Below are 21,091 nucleotides of genomic sequence, written 5' to 3'. Positions count from 1 at the left end.
CCCTTGCTCTGTGTGTGTTTGTGTGTGTTTGTGTGTATGTGTGTCCCTCCCTTGCTCTTTGTGTATATCCCCATCACTGTGTGAGTGCATGTCCCCCCTTGCTGTGTGTGCCTGTGTCCCTCCCTCGCCGTGTCAGTGTGTGTCCCCTCTCACTGTGTGTGCGTGCCCCCTCTCACTTTCTGTGCACATTTCCTCCCCCTCGTCATGTGTGTGCTTGTTCCTCCTTCTGTGTGTGTGTGTGTGTGTCTCCCTCGCTGTGTATGTGTATGTCTGTCCCTCGCTGTGTGTGCCTGTCCCTCCCACACTGTTTGTGCATGTCCTTCCCTCCCTAGCTCTGTGTGTGTGTGTTTGTGTGTGTGTCCCTCCCTCGCTGTCTGTGTCATGTCCCTCCCTGGATGTGTGTGTGTGTGTATGTGTGACTTTCCCCCCTTGCTCTGTGTATGTGTGTGTGTGTCCCTCTTGCTGTGTGTGTGTCCCACCCTTGCTCTTTGTGTATATCCCTCTCACTGTATGTGCGCATCTCCCCTCGGTGTGTGAGTGCATGTCCCCCCTCGCTGTGTGTGCGCGTATTCCTCCCTCGCTGTGCCTGTGCGTATCCCCAGTCGCTGTGTGTGCGTGCACCCTCTCAATTTCTGTGCACTTGCCCTCCCCCTCGCCGTGTGTCTACTTGTCCCTCCTTCCCTGTGTGTGGGTGTCCCTCCCTCGCTGTGTGTGTGCATATCCCTCCCTCGCCGTGTGTGTGGGTGTCCCTTCCTTACTGTGTGTGTGTACGTGTCATATCCTCACTATATGTGTTTGTGTGTCCCCCCTTCACTGCGTGTCCCTCCCTCGCTGTGTGTGTGTGTGTGTGTGTGTGTAAGTGTGTCTCCTCCCATGCTGTGAGTGTGCGTGTCCCCCTTGCTGTTGTGTGTGTGTGCGTGTCCCTCCCTCGCTGTGTATGTGTGAGATCCCCCCCTTTGCTGTGTATGTGTGTGTGCGTGTGTTTGTCCCTCTTGCTGTGCATGGCCCTCCGTCGCTGTGTGCATGTGTCTCCCCCTCGCTGTGTGTGTGTGTGTGTCCCTCTCTTGCTCTGTGTGTGTGTGTGTGTGTTTGTGTGTGACCCTCCCTCGCTGTGTGTGCGTGTCCCTCTCTTGCTCTGTGTGTGTGTCCCTCTAGATGTGCACGCGTGTGTGTGGCCTTCCCTCTTGTGTGTGCATGTGTCTCCCCCTCGCTGTGTTTGTGAGTGTCCCTCTCTTGCTTTGTTTGTGTGTATGTGTGTGTGTGTGTGTGTGTGTGTGTTGGACCTCCCTCGCTGTGTGTGCATGTGTCTCACCCTCGCTGTGTGTGCGTGTGCCTCCCCCCTCGCTGGTGTGTTTGCGAGTGTTCCTCTCTTGCTCTGTGTGTGCGTGTTTCTGTGCGTGAGTTCCTCCCTCGCTGCATGTGTCTGTGTTTCTGTGCTTGCACATGTCCCTCCCTCACTGTGTGTGTGCCCCCCACTTGCTGTGAGAATGTGTGTCCCTCTAGGAGTGTATGTGCGTATCCCACCCTCGCTTTGTGTGTGTGTGTCCCTCTTGCTCTGTGTGCGCGTGTCACTCCCTCGCTCTTTGTTTGTGTGTGTTTGTGTGTGTATGTGTCCCTCCATTGCTCTTTGTGTATATCCCCTCATTGTGTCTGCGCTTCCCCCCTCGCTGTGTGTGCGTGTCCCTCCCTCGCTGTGTGTGTGCGTGCCCCCTCTCAATTTCTGTCCACATGCCCTCCCCCTCGACATGTGTGAGCTTGTCCCTCCTTCGCAGTGTGTGCGTGTCCCTCCTTGCAGTGTATGTGCGTGTACCTCCCTCGCTGTGTGTCTGCGTGTATTCCCCTCACCGTAAGAGTGTGTGTTTGTCCCTACCTCGCTGTGTGTGGGCGTCTCTCCCTTGCTCTGTGTTTGTTTGTGTGTATGTGTGCGTGTCCCTCCTTCGCTTTACGTGTGTGTGTCCCCGTCCCCGCTGTGTGTATGTGCGCGTCCCTCCCTCGCTGTGTGTGTGTGTGTTCCTGTCCCTCGCAGTGTGTCTGTCTGTATTCCCCTCACTGTGTGTCTGTTTGCGTGTCCCTCCCTCGCTTTGCGTGTGTGTGCCCCCTCTCAATTTGTGTGCACGTGCCTTCCTCCTCGCTGTGTGTGTGTGCGTGTCCCTCCCTCGCTGTGTGTGTGCGTGTCCCTCCCTCGCTGTGTGTGTGCGTGTCCCTCCCTCGCTGTGTGTGTGCGTGTCCCTCCCTCGCTGTGTGTGTGCGTGTCGCTCCCTCACTGCGTGTCTCAGCGTGTCCCTCCCTCGCTGTGTGTGCATGTCCTTCCCTCTCTGTCTGTGTGTGTATGTGTGTTTCCCTTCGCTGCGTGTCTGTGCGTGTCCCTCCCTCGCTGTGTGTGAGTGTGTGTGTGTATCTCCCTCGCTGTGTGCGTGTCCCTCCCTCGCTGTGTATGTGCATGTCCCCTCCCTCACTGCGTGTTTCAGCGTGTCCCTCCCTCGCTGTGTGTGCATGTCCTTCCCTCACTGTCTGTGAGTGTGTGTGTGTGTGTGTGTGTGTCCCTTCGCTGCATGTCTGTGTGTGTCCCTCACTTGCTGTGTGTGTGCGTGTCTCTTTCCTGCTGTGTGTGTGCATGTCCCTCCCTCGCTGTGTGTGTGCGCGTGTCCCTCCCTCGCTGTGTGTGTGCGCGTGTCCCTCCCTCGCTGTGTGTGTGCGCGTGTCCCTCCCTCGCTGTGTGTGCGCGCGTCCCTCCCTCGCTGTGTATGTGTGTCCCTCCCTCGCTGTGTATGTGTGTCCCTTCCTCGCTGTGTATGTGTGTCCCTTCCTCGCTGTGTATGTGTGTCCCTTCCTCGCTGTGTATGTGTGTCCCTTCCTCGCTGTGTATGTGTGTCCCTTCCTCGCTGTGTATGTGTGTCCCTTCCTCGCTGTGTATGTGTGTGCCTCCCTCGCTGTGTGTGTGTCCCTCCCTCGTTGTGTGCGTGTGTCCCTCCCTCGCTTCGTGTGTGTGCGTGTGTCCCTCCCTCGATTTGCGTATGTGTCCCTCCCTCACTGTGTGTCTGCGTGTATCCCCTCACTGTGTGTGTGTGTGTGTGTGTGTGTGTGTGTCCAAAATTTGCACCATCAGTGAATTGGCCATCATAAATTGACTGTGGTATTCAGGAATGTGTGGTTTAAGTAAGTTCACCACGAGAAATTCAGGGTTTAATGTATAGGTAGAGGGGTGGGTCTGGGGAGGATGCTCTTCAGAGTTTTGGAATGGACTGGTTGGGCCGAATGGCCTGGTTGCACACGATGGCGATTCTATTCAGGTTATTGTCCAGCCCTGTCAACCATCCCCGTCTCTTACACCTGGCCTTCTCCCCAATATTCACCTTAACACAGTAATCTCCTCCAGACTCTAAAACACTCCTTGGCGATGTAACCTTCTCCAGTCCTTACAAAGATCGATATGTCTGTCACCTCTTCCTGCTTTTAGAACCCTCCCTATAACTATTCCCATTTGGTACAGCACTCCCAATCATTGTTCCCTCTTGAAACTCCCATAAACATTTGTATCTCTGAAAACTCATCTGGACTGTCTCAACTTCCCTTTGACAGTTACATGCTGAGACCTGCTCTATATCAGTGAAGTAATTAAGTCTTGGCAACACTCACTGTTATAACCTCCCTCCAGCTTTACAGCACCGAGGATCTGTAGAAGCTCTTTTCAACCCGACAGCCATCTCTGTGTCTGTAATCTCCTCCACTCCCCATAATACATTCTCTCTGAGCTCCTCTGTTGTCCACTAAACACTCCCTGACACTGTCTGTATCAGTGTAACCTTGTCCAAAAACACAACCTTCCCGATCTGTGTAAATCTCTGGCCCACTCACTCCGTCTAACAATACAACCCTCCGTGTTTGTGTATTCACCTTCAGTCCCTACTCACCTCCCTATCTGTGTAACCTAATCCATACACTTTTGCTTCAGTCTCTTCAACTGTCCCTGTCAGTGTAACCTCTTCCAGACGTGAAAACTCTCCTCTTTTTGACTTACTCAGACCACACAACCCTCACTATCGATAACCTACTCCTGTCTGAGAAACCTACCTCTGCAAATTGCTCCAACTCTTCAACTCTCCATAAGCTCCTGCAGCTCTTACATCCCTCCCTATCTACCAAATCTCTTCCAGTCCCTAAACACCAACAGTCTGTGGAGACCCGACCACCATCCCTACCAGTGTAATCCTCTCAGGTCTCTGCAGTAATCCTGATCTGTCGAACTCACTCCATGCCTGTGCCTCTCCCAATCCAGTCCCTACAAAACCCACTATCTATTTAACACCCTCCTGTCACTATCACCCCCATGTCAATGTAAGCTCCTCCTGTGTCTCCACCATCTACCCATCTCCATAACCTTGTCCAGCTCTTACATCACTATCTGTTTAAACGTTTCCTTCCTCTCCAACTTCCTCCTGTTTGTGCTATGCTCCCTTATCTGTGAAACTGTTTCTGACCAAAATTGTTATCCCTGTCTCTGAAAAGAAATCCAGATTCCACAGCCTCCATAACCCCCAGAACGTGAGCCTTCCTATGTCTATAAACATCTTCAGTCATGACTACCCTCCATATCTCTGTTTGTTCTTCCAGTCGATACAAATATCTTTATCTCTGTAATCTGCTCAGCTCCCTAAAGCAGTCCCTGTCTGTGAACCAGCCCTGTCCTACAAACATCCTTATCCCTGTAAACTTCTCCATCCCTCCCAACATTCCCATCTCCATGAATCCCTGTCAGCCCTACAGCTCTCCACATTTCTGTAACCTCCTGTGGCTCTATGGTCCTCCCTCCCTGTGAAACCACCTCCCCTACCCACACCCCTCCCAATCTGGGTCCTCTGCTCCGGGTCAGACCATTGCTGTCTCTGTAAACACCTGCACTCCTGACAACTCTTCCCATTTGTGTAACCTCGTTCAGACCCCATACTCTCCAGCTTCCTGAATCCTCTTCCTGCCATTGCAACTAAAACCACATGTTTCTGTAATATCCACCAGTGCTTACACCCTCCCCAACTCAGTAACCACTTGCAGTCCTAACAAAACACCTAAACTGTGAAACCTCTCATTACCCTACAATCCTCCCTCCCTCCTCAAATGCCTTCATCACCATGAATCCTCACAATTATTGAAGCCTCCTTTTGGCATTGCAACCCTTCTAATGTCTGCAAAATCCTCCTGTCCTGATATCCCTCCCTGAGTCTGTAATCCCCACCACCCTCCAGTGCCCTTCTGGGGAACATGGCAGAGGAGAGAAGATTTGTAAAGTCCGAGCCATGTTACGGAGGTAGAATTCTGGGAATTACAGATTTGGTCGAATGTCTGTGGTCTGCAGATTATTGGCGAGGACTCTAAAGACAGGATTTATTACTACTTGGAAAACCATAGTTAAATTAGCCACAGTCATTATGGGTTTGTGAAGGGTCAGTTCATGCCTCACAAACCTTATTGAATTCTTTGAGGATATGGCAGAATATGTTAATGGCTCATTCAGAAAAGAAGGATGATTGGGATACAGGGAAATCTGTCTGTCTGGCTGCAGGATCGGATGGCCCAGAGAAGACAGAGGGTTGCAGCAGATGGACAGTATTGAGCCTGGAGCTCAGTGACCAGTGGGGTTCTGTAACAATCGGCTCTGGGACTCTGCTCTCTGTGATTTTTATAAATGACTTGGATGTAGATGTTGGAGAGTAGGTTAGGAAGTTTGCCAATGACATGAAGGTTGGTGGAGTGGTGGGGAATGTGGAGGGCTGTTGTAGGTTGCAATGGGACATTGACAGGACGCAGAGCTGGGCTGGAAGTGGCAGATGGAGTTCAATCTGGAAAAGTGTGAAGTGATTCATTCTGGAAGTTTGAACTTGAAAACAGAATACAGGGTGAAAGGCAGACGACTTGGCAGTGCGGAGGGACAGAGATCATGGGGCCCGTGTCCATCGATCCTTCAAAATCGCCACGCACGTTGGTAGGGTTGTTAAAAAGGCATATGTTGTGTTGGCTCCCCTTAGAAGGGGATTGACTGTAAGAGCTGTGAGGTTTTACTGCATCTTTATAGCGTCCTGGTGAGACCATACATGGAATATTGTGTTCAGTTCTGGTCCCCTGTTTACAGGAAGGCTGTGCAAGTTTTAGAGACCGTACACAGGAGATTTACCAAGATACTGCCTGGAATGGAGGGCAGTTCTTACGAAGAAAGGTAGAGGGAGCCCAAGCTTTTTTCATTGGAGAAGGGGTGGGGTGACTTGTTAGAGGTCAACAAGATGATAAGAGGCACAGAGTGAGTGAATAGTCAGAGACTTTTCCTCCTCTGGCATAAATGGCTATTACAAGGGGGTGTAATTTTAAGGTGAATGGAGGATGGATAAGAGGATAGAGAATGGTAGGTGGTTGGATGGACTGCGATGGTAAAATTAGACACATCTGGGACATTTAATAGACTCTTGGACAGACACATGGATAATAGTAAAATGAAGGGTATGTAGTTTATTTTGATCTTGCAGTTGGATAAAAGGTTAGCATGAAATCATGGCCGAAAGGTCTTGTGCTGAACTGTTCTGCGTTCTGTGTTCTGTCTGGTAAACTGGGGAATAAGCTCAGATCAGTGTAAAAGGATATGGCATTCAGGAGGAGCTAGTGAACTGGATACAAAATTTCCTTGATGATTGTAGACATAGGGTGATGGGAGACATGTTGTTTTTCTGACTGGAGACATGTGACCAGCGATGAAGTGGGCCCACTGTTGTTTGTTATTTGGATAAATGGTTTGGATGGGAATATTGGTTTTGTGGTAAGTAATTGTTTTGGGTAACACTGAAATTGGTGGTAAAGTGGTCAGGTTATCTGTGATACAACAGGATGAACAGTACTGCTGGGATAGTGGGCTGAAGAATAGCAGATGGAGTTTAATTAGATAAAGGTGAGGTGTTCCATTTTGGTGAAACAAACCAGGGTGGGACCTGTACAGTTAATGTTCGGGCCCTGGGTAGTGTTGTCAGTCAGTGACCCAGTGACCCAGGTACACAGTTCTTTGAAAGTGGTGTCACAGGTAGACAGGCTGGTGAAGCAGGTGTTTGGGACGGTTACCTTCATTGGGCAGAGCATTAAGAGTAAGAGTTGGGATGTCATGTTGTGGCTGTAAAAGACATTGGTGGGGCCACCATTAAAACATTGTTGATCAGGAGGAAGAACACATCTAGTTCACTAACCTCCTTTAGGGAAGGTCATCAAATATTCTAACCTGGTCTGGACGACATGTGACTCCAGACCCACAGCAATATGGCTGACTCTGAGCTACCCTCTGGGTAATTAGCAGAGGGTTCAAAGAACGTTGTTCCAGGCAGTGACACCCACATCCCATGAATAAAAAATAAAATACCTATAAAAATACCTATGTCCCTCCGTACCTCTGCAAACCCCTCCATTGCAGCAATCCGTCCTAACTTTGTAACACCCTGACCCCTCTCTGTAACACTCCTACCACCTCCAGCACCTTCACCTCTCCCTGTTCCTATTGTGTCAATGAACCCTGACCGTGGCTCCCCTTCCCACAGCCCTCCTCCTGCGAGCAGACCCATTGTAATCCATTAACATTTACTCCTAAAACACTCTCTCACTTCAGGATTTTAAGTACTTTTTGGTGATCTTCTCAGCCTCATAATCCAGTATGATTCCCTTTGTCCTGAGTGAGGTATCAGTGGGAATTTCTTGTTGAGGTTTTTACTATTTCAATCGAATGTCCTTTTGTTGAGTATTTTGCATTGTCCCTTCAAATGTTTTCCACTGTTCATTTACAGACACATATTTCAGTCTGTTTAGCCTATTTACCTTGGTTAATTCTCCTCTCAAACTCATGTCATTGGCTATTTTTGTTTCTAGTTGTAGCTTGTCCTTTCTGTGATTCACTTTAAAACTTTATATTTATTTAAACTGCACTTTATCACAATTTCCCGAAGGATCTCTGCAGGTGACATTACTCATTCACTAAGTTTCATTACACAGTCGCTCTTCGATAGTTATGTCCCTTAACAGTTGCACAATGTGTTTTTCAAAGAAACACTGAAAAAAAAATTAACCGAACTCCTCTTCCAATACCAATGTTGACTGTGTGTTTGTCCCAGATTATACAAATATTGAAGTTTCCAAAATTATCACAATGCCTTTGTTAAAAAAATTCCAATGAGTTCCTGTTTAATGCAGTGATGAGCAATGAAACGCTGTTCATTGGCTAAAACTGTTCTGCTGCTTGTGTCCTTGGCAAGAAGTAGCCAGAATTTACATTCAGACTGACTCTACTTCATGATCTGCAGCCAAATGCTTTCTCTGTAATGCCTTTGTTATCCATTATTGTTAGCGTTGCCCATTTTGCCTGAGTTTGCACATGATTACGAACCACTGAATATTTTTGTTCACCCTGTATCCATGTCTCCCTGCTGTCTAAATCTCTTTTATCTCCGTGTCACAAATCCATCGACCATATTGCAGCAACTTCGTCCATTCAAAAAAAAATAATATTCTCTCTTCCACAATTTTCTGTCACAATTCTATTTGCTGATGTACAATTTTAGTTAAACTCTGTCCCATCCTGTTCCTTTCTGCTTGTCTTCAGCCACATTCCCATGCTGTTCCATTGCTTCACCTTTTCCCTTTGGATTTGGAAAGCTCCTTTCACCTGCATCCTCTCTGTCAGTTTAAACCCTGTCCATAAACCTACCGACATGTTTGGCCAGGACACTGCTCCCAGCACGGTTCCAGGGGGACCATCCTAATGGATTATTTATAAATCAGGTATGGGAGGTGTGAGTCTGTGGCTGACCAGCCTTTCTTGCCCAGCCTTAGCTGCCCTTGAACTGAGTGACTTGCTCGGCCATTTCAGAGGGTCATTGAGAGGCAAACCCTTTGCTGTGGGGATGTCGTGCAGACCACGTGAGGATGGGCAGATGTCCTTCTCGAAAGGACAAGTGTTTGGATTTGTTGTACATCAGTAATGGTTTCATACTTATTTGTGGATTGTTAATTATTATTTTAAAAATTATTGATTTCAAATGTCTCCTTTTCAGATGGTGGGATTCAATCCTGCCTCCCCCTGAACATTAGCTGAGATTTTGGATACATTCTCTCGCAACAATACCACTAGGCCATTACTTCACCTGCTCACTGGGTGCTCATCCCTGAGCACTGATACCAGGGCATCATGAAGCTAAACCCATTCTTCTGACACAATTGTGTGATCCTGACATCTTCCAGCAATCTGGGACTATTACTTAATATCGCTCCATTTTCCAGATCTCTGTGGAACTCAGTGCCATTCTCCATGTGTAACCCTCACTGCATCTGTTTAATTTCCCATTCTGTCTATTTCTCTGTCTCCTGTAGGTACTCAAGAATGTCCTGACTCAATAGCCTTCCCAGCTGCTGGGTGGATCGTCCATCACCTCATTGAATGCAGTTGTTCTGCCAGAGAGAGACAAAGGGAAAGGAGATCTGGAGCCTTTAATAAATCCTGTAGTGAGGTAAGGTCACCCACAGTGCACAGAGCGAAGAACAATGAGAGGGCTCCAAACATCTGTTAACACAACATGACATCGATTCAGTGCTGGAGGGGAGCACAGTACACACACACCCCAGGCTCAATCACCATCCCACTGTAAGTTCTGTTATATTAAAACTCACTACTCTGCAACAGTGTATCTATGGCATGTCTTGTGGTCCAGTGTCTTCAATAATTTTTAATTCTTATAACAGATCCTATCGCTGTAACCTCTCCCCTTCCCGATAGTCCCTCCACATATTTGAAATGTACTGCATTCCAGATTACCATCCCTATCACTGTAACTTGGTTCAGTGTCTCCAACATGCCTTATCTCGGTAGTCTCCTCCTCCAATAAGGTTAAAAACAAGGACTGCAGATGCTGCAAACCAGAGTCTAGGTTAGAGTGGTGCTGGAAAAGCACAGCAGGTCAGGCAGCATCCGAGGAGCAGGAAAATCGACGTTTCGGGCAAAAGCCCTTCATCAGGAACAGAGGCCGGGAGCCTGCAGAGTGGGGAGATAAATGAGAGGGGGTGGGGATGGGGAGAAAGTAGCATAGAGTACTATAGGTGAATGGGTGGGGAAGAAGGTGATAGGTCAGAGTGGAGGATAGGGGAAGGTAGCAAAGAGTACATTGGGTGAATGGGGGTGGGGATGGGGGTGATAGGTCAGAGTGGAGGGTGGAATGGATAGGTGGGAAGGGAGATAGGCCGTTAGGACAGGTCATGAGGGCGGGGCTGAGTTGGAAGGCTGGAGGTGGGGTGAGATGGGGAAGGGGAAATGAGGAAACTGGTGAAGTCCACATTGATGGCCTGGGGTTGAAGTGTTCCAAGGCAGAAGGTGAGGCGTTCTTCCTCCAGGCGTCGGGTGGTGAGGAAGTGTTGCTGGAGGAAGCCCAGGACCTGCATGTCCTCGGCAGAGTGGAAGGGGGAGTTGAAATGTTGGGTCACAGGGCGGTGGGGTTGATTGGTGCGGGTGTACCAGAGATGTTCCATAAAGTACTCTGCTAGGAGGTGTCCAATCTCCCCAATGTAGAGGAGACCGCATCGGGAGCAACGGATACAATAAATGATATTGGTGGATGTGCAGGTAAAACTTTGGATGTGGAAGGCTCCTTTGGGGCCTTGGATGGTGGTGAGGGGGGAGGTGTGGGCGCAGGTTTTGTAATTCCTGCGGTGGCAGGAGAAGGTGCCAGGAAGGGAGGGTGGGTTTTTTGGGGGCGTCGAACTGACCAGGTAGTCACGGAGGGAATGGTCTTTGCGGAAAGTGGAGAGAGGTGATGAGGGAAATATATCCCTGGTGGTGGGGTCCGTTTGGAGGTGGCGGAAATGTCGGCGGATGATTTGGTTTATGTGAAGGTTGGTAGGGTGGAAGGTGAGCACCAGGGGTGTTCTGTCCTTGTTACGGTTGGAGGGGTGGGGTTTGAAGGCAGAGGTGCGGGATGTGGACGAGATGCTTTGGAGGGCATCTTTAACCACATGGGAAGGGAAATTGCTGTCTCTAAAGAAGGAGGCTATATGGTGTGTTCTGTGGTGGAACTGGCCCTCCTGGGAGCAGGTACGGCAGAGGCAGAGGAATTGGGAATAGGGGAAGGAATTTTGCAGGCGGTAGGGAGGGAAGATATGTAATCTAGGTAGCTGTGGGAGTCGGTAGGTTTGTAAAAAATATCGTTGTCAAGTTGGTTGTCATTAATGGGGATGGAGAGGTCCAGGAAGGGGAGGGAGGTATCAGAGATGGTCCAGGTAAATTTAAGGTCAGGGTGGAATGTGTTGGTGAAGTTGATGAATTGCTCAAACTCCTCGAGGGAGCACGAGGTGGTGGCAATGCAGTCATCAATGTTGCGGAGGAGGATGTGGGGAGTGGTGCTGGTGTAACTACGGAAGATGGACTGTTCTACGTAGCCAAAGAGACAGGCATAGTGGGGCCCATACGGGTGCCCATGGCTACCCCTTTGGTCTGGAGGAAGTGGGAGGATTTGAAGGAAAAATTGTTAATGGTGAGGACAAGTACAGCCAAACTCATGAGAGTATCGGTGGAAGAGTGCTGTTGCGGACGTTGGGGGATGAAGAAACGGAGGGCTTGGAGATCCTGGTCATGGAGGATGGAGGTGTGGAGGGATTGGATATCCATTGTGAAGATGAGGCATTGGGGGCCAGGGAAATGGAAGTCTTGGAGGAGTGGAGGGTGTGAGTGGTGTCTCGAACGAATATGGGTAATTCCTGGATTGGGGGAATAGGACAATGTCGAGGTAGGCAGACATGAGTTCGGTGAGGTATGAGCATGCTGAGAGAATGGGTCGGCCAGGGTGGTCAGGCTTGTGGATCTTGGGAAGGAGGTAAAACCAGGCAGTGGGGGATCCCGGACAATGAGGTTGGAAGCTGTGGGTGGGAGATCTCCTCCTGAGGTGATGAGGTTCTGTCTGCTCTGGGAGATGACGGTTTGGTGATGGGAGGTGGGTCATGGTAGAGGGGGTGGTAGGAGGAGGTGTCTTTGAGTTGGCATCATGGCTTCAGCGGTGTAGAGGTCAGTGCACCAGACTACCACTGCACCCCCTTTATCTGCTGGTTTGATGGTGAGGTCGGTATTGGAGCAGAGGAAGTGGAGGGCTGCACGTTGTGAGGGTGAGAGGTTGGAGTGGGGGAGGGGGTAGATAGGGTGAGGCGGTTAATGTCTTGGTGGAAGTTGGAAATGAAGAAATCGAAGGCAGGTAATAGGCCAGCGCGGGTTATCCAGGTGGATGGAGTGTATTGGAGGTTGGCAAAGGGACCATCAGAAAATAGGCGGGAGTCTTCATTGTAAAAGTGAGCTCTGAGGCGGAGGCAGTGGAAGAAGTGTTCGATGTCACGGCTTATATTAAATTAATTGATGTGTGGACGGAGGGGGATAAAGGTGAGGCCTTTGCTGAGGACTGATCATTCGTCCTCAGTGACGGGGGAGGTCAGGGGGAATGGTGAAAACTCAGCAGGACTGGGAGCTGGGACCAAGCGTAGGTGTGGAGCTGGGGGAGGCGACGGAGCCTGTAACTGGAGTGGGTGTGGTGTTAGGGGGAATGGGGATGGAGTCATGAGCAGGGGTGGGGTTCCCCTCTGGGGGCAGGGATGGTGACGGTGGGACCTGGGGGGGTGTCAGCAGAATGCAAGTGCGCGGCATTGGTGGGGGCGGAAGTGGTGACAAACACGGCAGTTGGGGGGGGGGGCATGGAAGTCACTGAGTGTGTGACATCAGCGATGATGTGAGGGGCGGAAGTGATGTCATTTGTGGTGTGTGAGGAATTGTGAGGGGCAGAAATGGCATTTAATTTATTTTGAACAATAATTTCCTGTCACAAATCTATTTGACAATGTAGTATTTTAATTAAACTCAGTCCCTTACTGTTTCTTTCTGTCGGTCTTCATCCACATCTCCATGGTGTTCCAATATTTCAACCTTTCTCTTTGGACTTGGGAATTTCCATTCACCTCAGACTTGTCCCCCTCCTCATCTGTGTCCATTTATATCACACTGCATAATCCTGGTCCCAGAGGAGCCTATCCCAATAAAATAGCTCAGTCTTCCCTGAGTACTGGTAGCAGTGCTCACTGGTCAGAACCACTTCTGATGATACCATTGTGTAATCCTGACACCTTCCAGCACTCTGCTGATATCACTCAGTCTCTCTGCATGTGATATCCCTTACTTTTGGGTCTAATTGCTGCCTCTGTCAGTGTCTCACTCTTGCAGCTACTCCAGATCCTGAGCCAACAGCATTCTCCACTCCAGAGGGACGCAGCACAACAGGCCAGGAATGGACATTAGGAATTTCTAGATCTCTGTGGGATTCAATGCCATTCTCCAAGTGTAACATTCATTGCATCAGTGTAATTTTCCATTCTGTCTATTTCTCTGTCTCCTGTAGGTATTCCTGATGTCCCTGACTCAGCAGAATTCCCAATTCCTGTCTCCACATTGAAGACAGTTGGTCAGCCAGAGAGAGATGGAGAGGAAGATCTGGAGCCTTCAGTAAATCCTGCAGCCGGTAAGATCACTCACAGTAAACAGCACAGGGAGGAGTTAGTGGACTTTAATTCAGACCCTGAGGGCATGATGTCGGAACAATGCTGGGCAAGGAACATGAGAAAATTCTCAGGCTTCATTATCACCATCTTGTCTGTAAATTCATCTGTTCCACAGAACCCTCCCTCTGTCTGTCAGTTTCTCCATTGTCTGTTTCATTGATACCACTTCCCCTATCTCTATCAGCCCCTACAATCCTGCCTATCCCTGTAAGCTCCTCATACCAGTAAAACTCTCCAAGTTTCTGCCTTTGCCTTTAATCCCGGGTTCTGTCACATCTCTCCTTAACTGAAGAAAAACAACTCTTCAGTTCCTTAAGCCATCCTGGTCAGTGTAGTCCTTTCCAGACCTGAGAAACCTCCCTGTCATTGTGACTTTTTTGAACTCCTACTACCTTCATGATCTCTGTGACCTTCCCGTCACGACAACAAAAAAGCTCTGTACCTTAGTAACCTCCTCCAGCCGTTAGACTCCTCCTTGTGTCTGGGCACAGTGCAGAGTGACCCTGCTTCTCTCATAAATTAGTTTCTGCATTTCTAATGATGACTATGAACTCTTCCTGTCTCTAAAACGCACTCAGTCTCTGTAAACACTGCTGGTCCCGATTGATGTGATTTCCTTCGGTAACTACAAACTTTTATACCTTTTAATCTCCTCCAGACGCGAACACACAGTTTATTTCTATAATCTCCATGAGTGATGGAGTCATAGAGATGTACAGCACGTAAACAGACCCTTCGGTCCAACCTGTCAATGCCGACCAGATATCCCAACCTAATCTAGTCCCACAGGCCAGCACCCGGCCCATATCCCTCCAAACCCTTCCCATTCCTATACCCATCCAAATGCCTCTTAAATGTTGCAGTTGTATCAGCCTCCACCACATCCTCTGGCAGCTCGTTCCATACATGTACCACCCTCTGCTTGAAAAAGTTGCCCCTTAGGTCGCTTTTATATCTTTCCCCTCTCACCCTAAACCTATACCTTCTAGTTCTGGACTCACCGACCCCAGGGAAAAGTCTTTGTCTATTTATCCTATCCATGCCCCTCATAATTTTGTAAACCTCTATAAGGTCACCCCTCAGCCTCCGACGCCACAACCCCAGCCGATTCAGCCTCTCTCTCTAGCTCAACCCTGGCAGCATTCTTGTAAATCTTTTCTGAACCCTTTCAAGTTTCACAAAATTTTTCTGATAGGAAGGAGACCAGAATTGCACAAAATATTCCAACAGTGGCCTAACCAATATCCTGTACAGCCGCAACATGACCTCCCAACTCCTGGACTCAATACTCTGACCAATAAAGGAAAGCATACCAAACGCCGCCTTCACTCTCTAATCTATCTGCGATTCCACTTTCAAGGAGTTATGAATCTGCACTCCAAGGTCTCTTTGTTCAACAACACTCCCTAGGACCTTACCATTACGTGTATAAGTCCTGCTAAGATTTGCTTTTTGAAAATGCAGCACCTCTCATTTATCTGAATTAAACTCCATCTGCCAGTTAGCCCGTTGTCCCATCTGGTCCAGATCCTGTTGTAACCCTCTTCGCTGTCCACTACACCTCCAATTTTGGTGTCATCTGCAAACTGTACCTCTTATGCTCTCATCCAAATCATTTATGTAAATGATAAAAAGTAGAGGGCCCAGCACTGATCCTTGTGACACTCCACTGGTCACAGGCCTCCAGTCTGAAAAACAACCCTCCACCACCACCCTCTGTCTTTTACTTTTGAGCCAGTTCTGTATCCAAATGGCTAGTTTTCACTGTATTCAATGAGATCTAACCTTGCTAATCAGTCTCCCATGGGGAACCTTGTCGAATGCCTTACTGAAGTCCATATAGATCACATCTGTCACTCTGCCCTCATCAATCTTCTCTGCTACTTCTTCAAAAAACTCACTCGAGTTTGTGAGATATGATTTCCCACGCACAAAGCCATGTTGACTCTCCCTAATCAGTCCTTGCCTTTCCAAATACATGTACATCTTGTCCCTCAGGATTCCCTCCAACAACCTGCCCACCACTGAGTTCAGGCTCATCGGTCTATAGTTCCCTGGCTTGTCTTTACCACCCTTCTTAAACAGTTGCACCACTTTTGCCAACCTCCAGTCTTCCAGCATCTCACCTGTGATTATTGATGATACAAATATCTCAGCAAGAGGCCCAGCAATCACTTCTCTAGCTTCCCACAGAATTCTCGGGTACACCTGATCAGGTCCTGGGGAGTTATCCAGCACTTCTTCCTCTGTATCTGAACATTTTGCAAGATGTCACAATCGATTTCCCTAAAGTCTACATCTTCCATATCCTTTTCCACAGTAAATAATGATGCAAAATATTAATTTAGTATCTCTCCCATTTTCTGTGGCTCCACACAAAGGCCGCCTTGCTGACCTTTCGGGGCCCTATTCTCTCCCTAGTTACCCTTTGTCCTTAATATATTTGTAAAAACCCTTTGGATTCTCCTTAATTCTATTTGTCAAAGCTATCTCAGGTCCATTTTTTGCCCTCCTGATTTACCTCTTTAGTATACTCCAACTTCCTTTATACTCTAAGGACTCACTCTATCTATCCTGTCTATACCCGACATATGCTTCCTTCTTTTTCTGAACTAAACCCTCAATTTCTTTAGTCATCCAGCATTCCCTATTCCTACCAGCCTTCCCTTTCACCCTGACAGGTATATACTTTCTCTGGATTCTTGTTATCTCACTTCTGAAGGCTTCCCATTTTCCATACGTCCCTTTAACTGCGAACATCTGCCTCCAATCAGCTTTCAAAAGTTCTTGCCTAATACGTCAAAATGGGCCTTTATCCAATTTAGAACTTCAACTTTTAGATCTGGTCTATCCTTTTCCATCACTATTTTAAAATGAATAGAATTATGGTCGCTGGTCCCAAAGTGCTCCCCCACTGACACCTCACTCACCTGCCCTGCCTTATTTCCTTAGTTTAGGTCAAGTTTTGCACCTTTTCTAGTTGGTACATCCACATACTGAATCAGAAAGTTTTCGTGTACACACTTAACAAATTCCTCTCCATCTAAACCTTTACACTATGGCAGTCCCAGTCGATGTTTGGAAAGTTAAAATCCCCTACCATATCTACCCTATTATTCTTACAGATAACTGAGATCTCCTTACAAGTTTGTTTGGCAATTTCCCTTTGACTACTGTGGGGTCTATAATACAATCCTAATAAGGTGATCATCCCTTTCTTATTTCTCAGTTCCACCAAATAACTTCCCTGATGTATTTCTGGGAATATCCTCCATCAGCACAGCTGTAATGCTATCCCTTATCAAAAATGCCACTCCCCCTCCTCTCTTGCCTCCCTTTCTATCCTTCCTGTTGCATTTGTATCCTGGAACATTAAGCTGCCAGTCCTGCCCATCCCTGAGCCATGTTTCTGTAATTGCTATGCGATCCCAGTCCCATGTTCCTAACCATACCCTGAGTTAATCTGCCTTCCCTGTTAGGCCCCTTGCATTGAAATAAATGCAGTTTAATTTATTAATCCTCCCTTGTCCCTGCCTGCCCTGACTGCCTGTTTGACTCCCTTCTGTTCTCAGCTGTACCCGTCTCAGATCGAGCTTCCAAAATCCTCCCTGTGATTGTTATCACGTCCCATCCCTGCATTCCTTCAAATCTGTGTAAAGTCCTCCCCTTCCGAAAACCCGCCCTGTATCTGTCACCTGTCCCAGCTTCCACAACCCTCCCTATCTCTGTAAGACCCCCCCCCCCCCCCCCCCCGTCCCAGTTACTACAGCCCGCTGTATCACTAAATGCCAGTAGTCACTATAATATCAGAGTAAGGTGTGAAAGCAGGAATACTGTACTGGGTTAAATGATCAGTCATGATCATATAGAATGGTAGGACCGACTCTGTGGTCAAATGGCCGATACCTGCTCTTCTTTCCTGTGCTTCTCTATAAACTTACTATCTATATAACCTCTTTCAGTCCCCACAGCCCTCCCTATCTCCATAAACTCCTTCAGTCCCCACGACTCTTCCTATCCATGTAACCTGAATCATTCCCCACAAACCTCCCTAACTCCATAACCTCCAAAAGGCCCCACAACCCTCCCTATCTCCATAATCTCATCCTGACCCAACGACCCTCCTGTTCAGAGTAACCTCCTTCAATCCCCATGATCCTCCTGATCTGTGCAACCTCCTTCAGACCCAACAGCCCTGCAGATCTCTTTGGCCCCTTTCAGGCCCCACATCACTCCCTATCTCCATAATGTTCTTCAGTCACTAGTGCATTCTCTACGTCCATAATCTCGTTGAATCCGCACATCGCTCCCTATTTCCATAATGTCCTTCAGTCCCCACGACCCTCCTTATTTCCAAAACATCTATTACCTGTTGAAACTGTAACCTACCTTTTTCAGATTGATAAACACGAACACCCATAACTCTTCCTGCTGCCAGTCTGAAACCAAACAGTGTTAGCCTGACAGTAGGTCAGGAGCTGAAATATGTTTGAAAGGATATGTCAATGAAGAATAACTGGACCCTTAGAAACACTTTTAATGAAAAGAGGATGTGTTTTTGAGCCTGTTGGATTTTATTTTTATTGGTGTGAATATAAATAGCAGAGTGGATACGGGTGTAGGAGTGGTTGGACTGAGGATACGGTTTATTTGAATTTTCAGAAAACTTTACACAAGTTTCAATAAGGGCTAAAGAGTAATTTGGTAGAGAATAGGGCACCTTAACTGTCAGGAGGTGGGTGAGATATTAGACAAAATAGTGTTGTCAGAATTTACTGTGGAGAAAGACATGGAAACTCGGGAAGTTTGGGAAATAAATAGTGATGTCTTGGAAAGAATCCTCAACAGAGGAAAGAAAGTGCTGGAATCTTAAAACAAATAAAGGTAGATCAATCCTCAGTCGCTTATTAGGTTGATCCTAGAATATTGTGGGAATTTGGGGAAGAGATAGTGTCCCTAACATATATTTATTTTATCAATACACACAATGAGTTACCTGAAGACTGGAGGGTGGCTAATGCTGTTCCATCACTTAATGTCTGCAGGGAGCAGCCAGGAAATCACAACCCAGTGAGCCCAGTGCTGGGTAAGTTGTTGGAGGAGATTCTGAGAGAAAGGAGCTACATATATTTGGAAAGGCAAGGGCTGATTAGAGATAGTCAGCATGGCTTTGTGAGTGGGAAACCATGTTTCACAAACCGGATTGACTCTTCGAGGAGTTGACCAAGAGATCGATGAAGGCAGAGCAGTCAGCGTTGTCTACATGAACTTCAGCAAAGCATTTGACAAGGTTCCAAGGGATGTAGAACATCTAGTCAAGAGGAAGAAGGAAGCTAATTTAAGTTTGAGGAACCAAGGATCAGAAGCAGGGCTCTGGAGAGTTACATGGGGCAGCACCGTGGCTCAGTGGTTAGCACTGCTGCCTCACAGCACCAGGGACGCGATTTCAATTCCAGCCCCAGGCGACTGTCTGTGTGGAGTTTGCACATTCTCCCCATGTCTGTGTGGGTTTCCGACAGGTGCTCAGGTTTCCACCCACAAACCAAAGATGTGCAGGTTAGGTGAATCAGTCATGCGTTGTTCAAGAAAGGGAATAGAGATAATCCTGGGAATCACAGACCTGTCAGTCTTCTGTCTGTGAAGTGCAGATTATTGGAGAGGACTCTGAGATACAGGATTTACGATTCCTTGGAAAACCATAGTTTGATTAGAGGAAGTCATCATGGCTTTGTAAGGGACAGGTCATGCCTCACAAATCTTGTTGAATCCTTTGATAATGTAACAAAACACATTTATGGCTCATTGAGAAAGTACAGAGCGTGGGATACAGGGAAACCTGCCTGTCTGAATCGAGAATTCCTGGCCCTGAGAAGACAGAGATTGATGACAGATGGAAATCATTCAGCCAGGAGCTCATTGACCAGTGGTCTTCTGCAGGGAGAGGTCAAAAAATCTCTGCTCTTTGTGATTTTATGTATGACTTGGATGTGTGAGTGGAAGAGTGGGTAAGAAAGTTTGCCAATGACATGAAGGTTGGTGGAATGGTAAATAGTGTGGATGTCTGCTGGAGGTTGCAATGAGACATTGACAGGATGTAGAGCTGGGCTGAGAAGTGGCAGATGAAGTCAAATCTGGAAATGTGTGAATTGATGCATTTTGGAAGGTGAGACTTGAATACAGAATACAGGGGGTAAAGGCAGAATACTGAATAGTGTGGAGGAACAGAGGGATCTTGGATTTCATGACCAGAGATCCATCAAATTTGCCACCAAGCTGATGGTGTTATTAAGAAAGAATCTGTTGTATTGGCTTTCATTAGCTGGGGGATTGAGTTTTAAAGCCATGAGATTATGCTGCAGCTCTATGCAGCCCTGTTTAGATCCCAATTCGAATATTGTGTTCAGTTTTGGTCCCTTCATTACAGGAAGGATGTGGAAGCTTTAGAGAGGGTAAAGAGGAGATTTACCAGGATGCTACCTGGACTGGAGAACATGTCTTATGGAGAAAGGTTGAGGGAGCGAAGGCTTTTCACATTGGAGTGAAGAAGTGTGGTGTGATTTGGTAGAGGTGAACAAGATGGTGTGAGGCAAAGATAGAGTGAACAGTGAGAGACCTCTTTATCCCATGGCATACATGGTACATGGGGGCATAATTGTAAGGTGATTGGAGGATGGGTAAGGGGAGATTTCAGATGTAGGTTCTTTACACAGAGAATGGTGGGTGGGTGGAAAGGGACATTTTAACGGACTCTTGGATAGGCAAAATGAAGGGTATGTAAGTTAGTTTGATCTCACAGTCGGATAAAAGATGGGCATGGCATCATGGCCGAAGGGTCTTGTGCTGTACTGTTCTGTGTTCTACGTTCTGTCTGGTAAACTGGATAATAAGCTCAGATCAATGTAAAAGGATATGGCATTCAGGAGGAGCTAGTCCACTGGATACAAAATTGGGCTTGATGGTAGGAGACAGAGGGTGATGGGGGACATTTTGTTTTTCTGACAGGAGACATGTGACCAGCGGTGAAGTGGGTCCACTGTTGTTTGTCATTTGGATAAATGGTTTGGATGGGAATATTGGAATCCTGGTAAGTTTTTTTTGAGTGACACTGAAATTGTTGGTAAGGTGGTCAGTGAAGAAGGTTATCTATGATACAACAGGACGAATAATACACTGGGATAGTGGGCTGAAGAATAGCAGATAGAGTTTAATTAGATAAACGTGAGGTGTTCCATTTTGGTGAAACAAACCAGGGTGGGGCCTGTACAGTTCATGTTCGGACTCTGGGTTGTGTTGTCAGTCAGAGACCCAGGGATGCAGGTACACAGTTCTTTGAAAGTGGTGTCACAGGTAGATAGGCTGGTGAAGCAGGCGTTTGGGATGGTTACCTTCATTGGGCAGAGCATTGAGAGTAGAAGTTGGGATGTCATGTTGTGACTGTACAGGACATTGGTGAGGCCACCATAAAAGCATTGTTGACCAGTAGGAAGTACTCATCTGG

At 47.6% G+C, this 21,091-nt stretch overlaps 1 long non-coding RNA gene across 5 annotated transcripts in view; it reads left to right on the top strand.

The window, feature by feature from the left end:
* The window catches only part of LOC140494444 (uncharacterized), a 106,877-nt gene that overhangs the window by 33,668 nt on the left and 52,118 nt on the right, over window positions 1-21,091 (top strand). For all 5 annotated transcript variants that reach the window (XR_011963970.1, XR_011963969.1, XR_011963967.1 and 2 more), the window contains exons 3-4: window positions 9,385-9,521; window positions 13,434-13,553. This is a non-coding gene — a long non-coding RNA (uncharacterized lncRNA). The remainder of the gene's footprint in view (window positions 1-9,384; window positions 9,522-13,433; window positions 13,554-21,091) is intronic.

The sequence above is a fragment of the Chiloscyllium punctatum genome, chromosome 24, assembly GCF_047496795.1.
Source record: "Chiloscyllium punctatum isolate Juve2018m chromosome 24, sChiPun1.3, whole genome shotgun sequence".
NCBI classification, from domain to species: Eukaryota; Metazoa; Chordata; class Chondrichthyes; order Orectolobiformes; family Hemiscylliidae; genus Chiloscyllium; species Chiloscyllium punctatum.
Note: the sequence above shows the minus strand (reverse complement) of the source record. Positions and strands in the feature narration are given on the sequence as shown.